Consider the following 8,383-nt stretch of genomic DNA (forward strand, 5'->3'; position numbering starts at 1 on the left):
CGCAGTTCAGGTTTTTTTACTTCCTGTTGTGGTGGACGTGTTCAACATGCAATAAATGTGGATAAGACCAAGGAAGCACTTTTTGAAGGCAAGTTCCAGTATAAAACAATTAGTTGCATCACCAGGCTCTCCAGAGTTTCATGCAGTTTCGGGTGTTTCATTTTTAACTTTCGACATCTGTTGTAAGTTGATACCGCATAGCGAACAGAAAGAAAATCCTCCGCATTTCGTGACTCGGTGTTCCTTTAAGGTAAGGTTCCTTTTAAGGCTACATGGTAGAATTTTAATGAGAGTATAATCTTAATCATATTAAAATCGGAGTATTGGTGTCTTATGTAAATGTACTCAGAACGTCTGGTGAAGTCGCGAGCTGTCAAAGACATTACTCAACCTTTCAGCATGCGCCCTCCAAGTTTAGCGTGTTTCCTCATTAAACGCAACGAAAGCGTATGCTTCGCGTTGTTGTGTCAGAATCCTTGTGAAATACAGTAATACTTTAGGACGCTTAGTTTAAGCAAATTTGATGAACGTGATCATGCGTGTTGAATCTGAGGGGAGTCGCTCCAGTATGGAAGGGCATTGGGGCCAAAACGTCTGCAGCGCGTTGTGTGTGTCTGTCTGTGTGTGTGTCTGTGTCAGGCCTGTTGAGGGGTGTCAGGGGTGGAGTGAGCGATGTATCTGAGTAGGGGCGAGAGGGGTGTGCAATGTATTTAACGACTGGTTTGCAAGAAATGATCATTCATTTGCGGGCATTTGGGAGTCTCTGTGCACTTGCGGGATATTCCTAGCAACTGGATGAATGTAAAGGAGGATTAAGCAAAATTGTTTCTACTGTATAATTAATGTTCTCAACTCACAGCAATAAAACTTTACAATGAGCGCAACAGTTTGTATTCTATAGTTTATTATTATAATTTTTAATTTTTCATATCTGCAATTCCTGTATTTTGGCATTTCTTTTTGCAGTCCACTTAGAATCCAACATGGAAATCAATGTTTTCTTTATTGGCATTGATTGTTTTGAAATTTAAATGTCATTAACATGCCTGTGTTTTAATTTCTGTAATAAATAGGGCTGTCAAGCCAGGATCTTGATGGTTTATTGTGGGTATGTTGTTTACATGAAGAAATCTGTGTTACAAGTTAAACAAAAATTCTATTTAACAATAATATTTTGAGTTTAAATATTTTTTGTCTTGCGTTTACATTAATTTGACATTTAAATAGCCAAAATTACAAGTTTCAGTATTTTAAATGTGATTAATCGCGATTAATTTTTTAAAAAAAAGGTGCGATTAAATTAGTTAGTTTTTTTTAATCGATTGACAGCACTAATATATATATATATATATATATATATATATATATATATATATATATATATATATATATATATATATATATTAAGGGTGGAGCCGAACCCGAATACGGTATTCGGAAAGGCACGAATAGCGTGTTTTTACGAATACTTATTTCGAACAAATACTTGAAAAATTATTTGTATTCGGGAGCAAGAAAAACACTATATCAAAAAGCAGCGTTTCCTCATGAGACCACAGTGCATGCCCGCGTGAGTGAGAGAGAGAGAGAAAGAGAGAGAGAGAGAGAGCGAGAGAGCGAGCGAGCGAGAGAGACGCTCAGTCGGAGGGCGGGGCGGAGGTGTCTGGCACAATCTTCTCCACAGATACAGACAGAGAAGGCTCGGCTGAGCGAAAAAAAATCTTATCTGCATCACTATTTTTGTTAAATAGATTTTTGTACCTTAATTGGGTTCCAGATGCAGTTTATAAACTTGTAGCGGAATTTGATCGGGATCGGGAAGTTTGCAACCGGGTGCTCTGTTTACGCAACGTTAGCTCTGTTAGCGCGGTAATTTAGACAATAGACTGTTGACAGAGTAACGTTAACGTTCAATTATAAAGGTTAAAATGATGCTTTTGCAGTTGTGTCGAATAGTATGCACTTATGGGAGTTATATGGTACGTCTACATTACTGTCTTTTGCAGACAGCAAGATATATGCTATAGGCTAGTTAACCTTAGCATAGCTTCCCGTCACTTTTTATTAACTTGAAACTCCTCAAATACATTTGGGCACCCGAATAGAAAAAGAGTGAGACTGCTTCTGAGCCATTTCTTGGTCCTCCACCAGTCAAAAAAAAAAAAAAAAAACATGTTCTTTGTGGAAGAATTTTACAGTCAGTGGTGCTGCAGATAAAACAAACTGATACTGTAACGTTATAATGTGTGCAAAAGTGAAATCGGCAGAGATATTAAACATCTGTCAACATCTCCTATGCATAATCATTCATTTCTTTTCGGCTAAGTTCCTTTATCAATCTGGGGTTGCCACAGTGGAATGAACCACCAATTTATCCAGCAAATGTTTTAAGCAGTGGCTGCCCTTCCAGCTGCTACCCAGCACTGAGAAACATCCATACACTCTCTTTCACACACACACACACACACACACACACACACAATAGGGACAATTTAGCTTACCCAATTCACCTGTATTGCATGTGTTTGGACTGTGGGGGAAACCGGAGCACCCGTAGGAAACCCACGCCAACATGGGGAGAACCCAGTCATGGCTCGAACCAGCAACCTTCTTGCTGTGAGGCGACAGTAATACTCACTGTGCCACTGCGCAACCTTCTATGTAATGTATTATCACATGCACTAAAAGCATCCTCTCCTGATACTGTCTGTGAACCCCCCACAAGCATCAATCCCCTCAATCAGCACAGCTATGTTCTGCTAAATCCTCCACAAGCACCAAACCATCAACACAGCCACATTCTGCCCCAGCAAGTCAGTTTCAAACATAAAAAACTAAAAAAACAAACTTTGTGTCTGTTTTGTGGCAGGCAGATGACAATAGCAGTGCTGTATCTTTTAGTAATATATAGAATACTTTTGTTCTGCCAGATCTCCCAGGCAGGGGTTTATTTAGATTTATTTAGTTAATATTAGTTTTTGGAATTCTGTCCATTGGAATGAAGTTCTTTCAGAAGAAGAACAGTTTTTTGAAGTATTATTTGTTTTTATTCTGTCTATTCAGTGTCCTTCAACAAGAACGGTGGTGGTGGGGTTCATAATATTCACAATGGTATTTTATTAGTTGTTGGTTTAATCATGGATGAGATAATGGCTTCTGTGTTATTTTCTTTTCAATGACATTTCTTGTCACATGTTCAAAAACAACAACCAATATTGCATGTCTATAATTTATATAATGGGTATAATTAAACAATACTTTCACTATAATGTAAATTAGAAGTGTAATAGAAAAAATATATATTTTTGCGCCATTTTGAATTTTACTCGAATACAAATACAAATACAAATACTTTTCCCCCTCAACAAATACAAATACAAATACCGGCTGCTCCGCACATCCCTAATATATATATATATATATATATATATATATATATATATATATATATATATATATATATATATACACATATATATATATATATATATATATATATATATATATATATATATATATATATATGTGTGTGTGTGTGTGTGTGTGTGACTACTATTACTAACAGCAATGTTAAGTGTGCAATATAAAACTGAAAAGGATACTTTTTTAAACTAGTATGGGTCTATAAATCTCATTGTCACCCTTTAAAAGGTTTAAAAACCAACATTTATAAATTTATATATTTATGATTGAAGAATTTTTTGCAAAGCATAAACGGTTATTAACTACTTAATGCTGTGTACAATTTTCTTTAGTCACATTAAATTTAACTTGTTTATTGCTAAAAGGGTTTACATGGATATTGACATGAGACATGAGTATATGCAATTATAGAAAACATGCTCAGTGTTTTCAATATGACTTTCATAACATTGACAAGATCTCCTGCTTATCAACTTTTAATCTCAGAAATTCTTTTGATGGACACACATCATTAATCATTTAAAGTGAAGTTCTCTAATTTTGGGGAGAATTGAATAAGAAATGTAACTTGTCTTATTTTTCTAATTCCTGTGAATTAAAATCTTTAAAAATAAATGAGGTCTGAGCTGATTAGGATGAAGCCTTTGAATAAGAATATTCCTTTAAAACTTATTACATTTTGGAAAATAATTTCTAAAAAATAAAGATGGAAGAGAAAACATTACAGAATAGTGTGAAAGAAAACCTCTGATTAATACTGTGATGTTTTTAGGGATAATATTAATTATTGTTTTAAACTCTTTAGGGTGACAAGCAAAACCCTGTTTAAAGAATGGGTTGAATAATTTTAATTTAGCAAAAAGATTGTCATTTCAAGTAAAAAAAAATCAAATGTGATTATAATCTATTTTAACAAGTTTCCATTTAATTTTGATGAGATGAACAGCACCAAAGCCACTTCTTCCACCTGCTCCATCAATAGAATATCCACCTGTTACCTCAGATGCCACTGAGCTTTTACTATAGTTCCCACTTTGATTTTGGCCACAACCAGCACCAGCAGTACCACCAGCTCCTCCGGCAACATGTACAGAGATGCTGAAGCACTGGAAGCCACTGGACAATGTACCATGTGCCCCCTCAAACTACTTACAGTTATCTTTTTTTTTTTTTTTTTTTTTAGCTCTGCACAGTTGCCAGACAATCAGAATCGCTCCCCAGCAAACATCAGAAACAGGTGGGTTCAGCAAAGGTTTCCACTCATGTAAAAAAAAAAAAAATGTTGTACAACAAATAGTTGTAAAAACTATAATATACAGCCCCTTTAAAAGTTTGGAATATTTTATAATAAGCTTATTGTGCTCACTACAACGTTATTGCATTTTTACATCACTGTTCTTTTATTAAATGTTCTATAAATTTTTATTTATTCACGTTTAAGCCTGAATTGTACGCATGATAAGTCTTCAGTGTCATGATTATGGAGGCCCAAGAGTACGGTGGCCGGGAAGTGCAAAACAACATTACAAAGTTTGAAACACTTTTACAAAGCTCGAGACAAATTTACATTTTGAAAAACATGTTTACCTGTCATCAGACACAATTACATAGGGAAAACAATTTTACCAAGGACGAAACAAATTTACATTTGAGAAAACAAATAAACAAGACGCAAAACACTTTTACAAATCCCGAAACAAATTTACAATTACATTCCCTACGGAAAGGACGTAGAATGAACCAAACACCGGTAGTGACGCGGGGGAAAGTTGTTGTTGTTGCTGGTGAGCGCGGTAAATTCGCGCTGTGGAGTACATGGCGTAAACAAAGTTTATGGTGACTGAACATGGACAGCGGTCGAGGGTTGTTTTGCCCGTTTTGTGGCAAACACATGAGCAGCTTGACACGGTTTTGCTTTGCAAGTGGTCGGTGTTTAGAGTTTATAAAGGACGCGGAACAGACGGAAACACCAGACATGCTGCATCAGTGTTTTCAATATTTTTACGAGATCCACACGTACGCTGTAATCGTGAACATGATGTCAAGTCTACACGGCATAAACATCTGCTTGAGGACTCTTAACAGTAAACTGAGGGAAGCCTGTGTTATGGTTTAACTGGCGTCCATGTTAACTGAGGCCCCCTCTAAGATTTTCACAGCACTTTTTCACTTTTTCACCCAAGTCAAAAGGCTCTGCATGAGTAACAACCAATTTATCCAACTGAGCTACTCCAGTGTACAAGTTGAACTCGGTTTTGGTATATTAGCAGTCAACATGTGCCGTGCTTGAATTGTTTCCATGTACTTGCATTTACATGTTTCTATGCACTCTTACGCTGATATTTTCTCAGAATAGCTCTAATGTTTTATCGCAGTTAGTCAAACCATAATTTTTATAGTTGTAGACTTGTGGAAACCTGTCTACAAAGTCACACACGAGCTGGATATTATTGGTATTTTCCAGTGTGTGTGTGTTACATATCCAATTCACCTGTACCGCATGTCTTTGGACTGTGGGGTAAACCGGAGCACCCAGAGGAAACCCACGCGAATGCAGGGAGAACATGCAAACTCCACACAGAAACGCCAACTGAACCGAGGCTCGAACCAGCGACCTTCTTGCTGTGAGGGGACAGCACAACCTACTGCGCCACTGCTTCGCCCAGCATAAAAATGTACATAAATAAATCACAATTTAAATGGACAAATAAATAGATATGTTTGAATTGTGTTTTTAAATGTCATTTAATTAAGCAATAAAACAATGCATCACAAATACATTTTAAATGTATAAATAAATTGACACTTTTATTACTGTATTATTATTTAATCCATGTTTTAAAGGCTGATTAATCAAACAGTAAAAAATGTTATTAATAAATCACAAAACACATTTTAAACAGCTTTTTAAATAAGCATTTGGCAAATGCTTTTCTCCCTATTTGCTGCTTGGTTTTCTTTTTCTTCTGCCACATGCTTTTCTCAAGTTGAAAATTAATCGAGTTAAAAAATGGCTCTGCTGTAATGAGCTATTGTTTTCCTCTGTTAGGAAAAAAAGACAGTTAACAGTTTTATCTAGATTAAATGACCTTGGTGATAAAGATTTTCTTGGAGATATAGAACAAAATGAACTTCGTATTTTGCCATCAGAGTTGGATTACTATTATACAGAGAAAGCTAAAGGAGCTTTACGATCTAGAGTGAAATGGATAAAGGAGGGGGAGAAAAATTCTTCATATTTTTTTTTAATTCAGTAAAGCAAAGGCAAGCTTCAAAAACTATTAATAAACGTAGCATAAGAGATTGATTGTGACTTTTTCTTTTCCTTTTTAAAAGATAAAGTTCCTATTATAGATGACAGCTTCCGTAAAATGATGGAATCTAAAATTGTTATCTCTGAACTTGATGTTGCTATTTCTGAAATGTTCCCCAGGTATAGACGAAATTACAGTTGAGTTTTATAAACATTTTTGGCCAGAGATGAGATTTTTAGTTTTTGAAGCAATTAAGGAATGTATAGAGAAAGCAGAACTATCAAGTTCTATGAAGCAGAATTTAATCATTAGTTCCAACGCCAAGCAAAGACAAATTATTTTTAGACAATTGGAGACCCATAACTCTTTTGTCCAATGATTTTAAATTGCTCTCTCATGTATTTGCTAATAGACTCAAAAAAAAGTATAGGCGAGATAATAAATGAAACACAATCAGCTTTCATTAAAGGGAGAAGTATTCAGACTGATAGTTGATATGCTCGATTATAGGTATTTAATTCCTCAGACAAGTTTATTTCTATTTCTAGACTTTTTCAAGGCATTTGATACCCTTGAGCATCCTTTTTTGTCTTTAGAAAGTCTTTAGAAACTTTTGGGTTTGGTCCGAGCTTTTGTAGGGTAATTTCCCTGTTCTATACTGATATATTCAGTAGTAAATCCCTGAATTCAGGATCATGTCCTAGAGTTTACATTAAAAGAGGAATTCATCATGGATGTCCCATCTCACCTTTACTGTTTAATATAGCTGTTGAACTTTTTAGTTTAAGTCAGTTTGCTGATGTCACTCTATTAATTCTTAAAAATAGGGAGGTGCTCCCTTTAGCTCTTGTCAAAGTTTCTGTTTCCTAAAGTTTCTGAATTCACCTTAAACCTAAGAAAATGTGGAATATTAACTATTCAGAATTGTACTTTAAGAGAATTAGAGAGTATTCAAATAAAAGAACAAGTTAAATACTTGGGAGTTACCATCACCAAAAATTCTGTTAATAGAGAATGTGCAAATGTTAATATTAAAATGGAAGGGATGGAAAAATCCCTAAATCATTGGCTAGCTAGAGACCTTTCCATATAGGGTAAAATTCTTTTGACTGGGATTATTTAAAATTATATATTTAACTTATCCTTTACATACTTCCCCCAAAATAGTTAAATCTTTAAATTCAATATTATTTAAATTTATTTGGAAAAATAAATCACATTATTTACGTAAGAATCATATGGTCAAAGAGTGTGAATATGGAGGTTTGAAAGCAATCGATTTTAAATGTCTTCTTGGCACTTTTAGAGTTAAATGGTTGAAACAGTGTTTAAGCCTTATTCAATGTGGTATCATTTCCCAAATAATTTGTTTAAAAAAATGGTGGCCTTGAATTTGTATTAAGATGTGATTATGATTGTTCAAAACTTACTTTGAAGCTATCTAATTTTCATTAGCAAGAACTACTTTTTTGGAAAGTGATATTTACCCATAATTTTCCCCTCATAAATCCACTCTTTGGAATAGAAGGGCTGTTATTATTAACAGAAAATCATTGTTTAAAAGTGACAGCTACAATAAAGGCATTATATTTATTAATGATTTGTTAGACAAAAATGGACTGCTAATATCTCATAACAGATTATTAAATAAATATAGAGTTAAAATCACAGATAAAGGTTATAATTTGCGTGGCTATACCTATTGC

Source organism: Danio rerio, chromosome 4 (genome assembly GCF_052040795.2).
Source record: "Danio rerio strain M-AB ecotype USA chromosome 4, GRCz13ab, whole genome shotgun sequence".
Classification (NCBI taxonomy): Eukaryota; Metazoa; Chordata; class Actinopteri; order Cypriniformes; family Danionidae; genus Danio; species Danio rerio.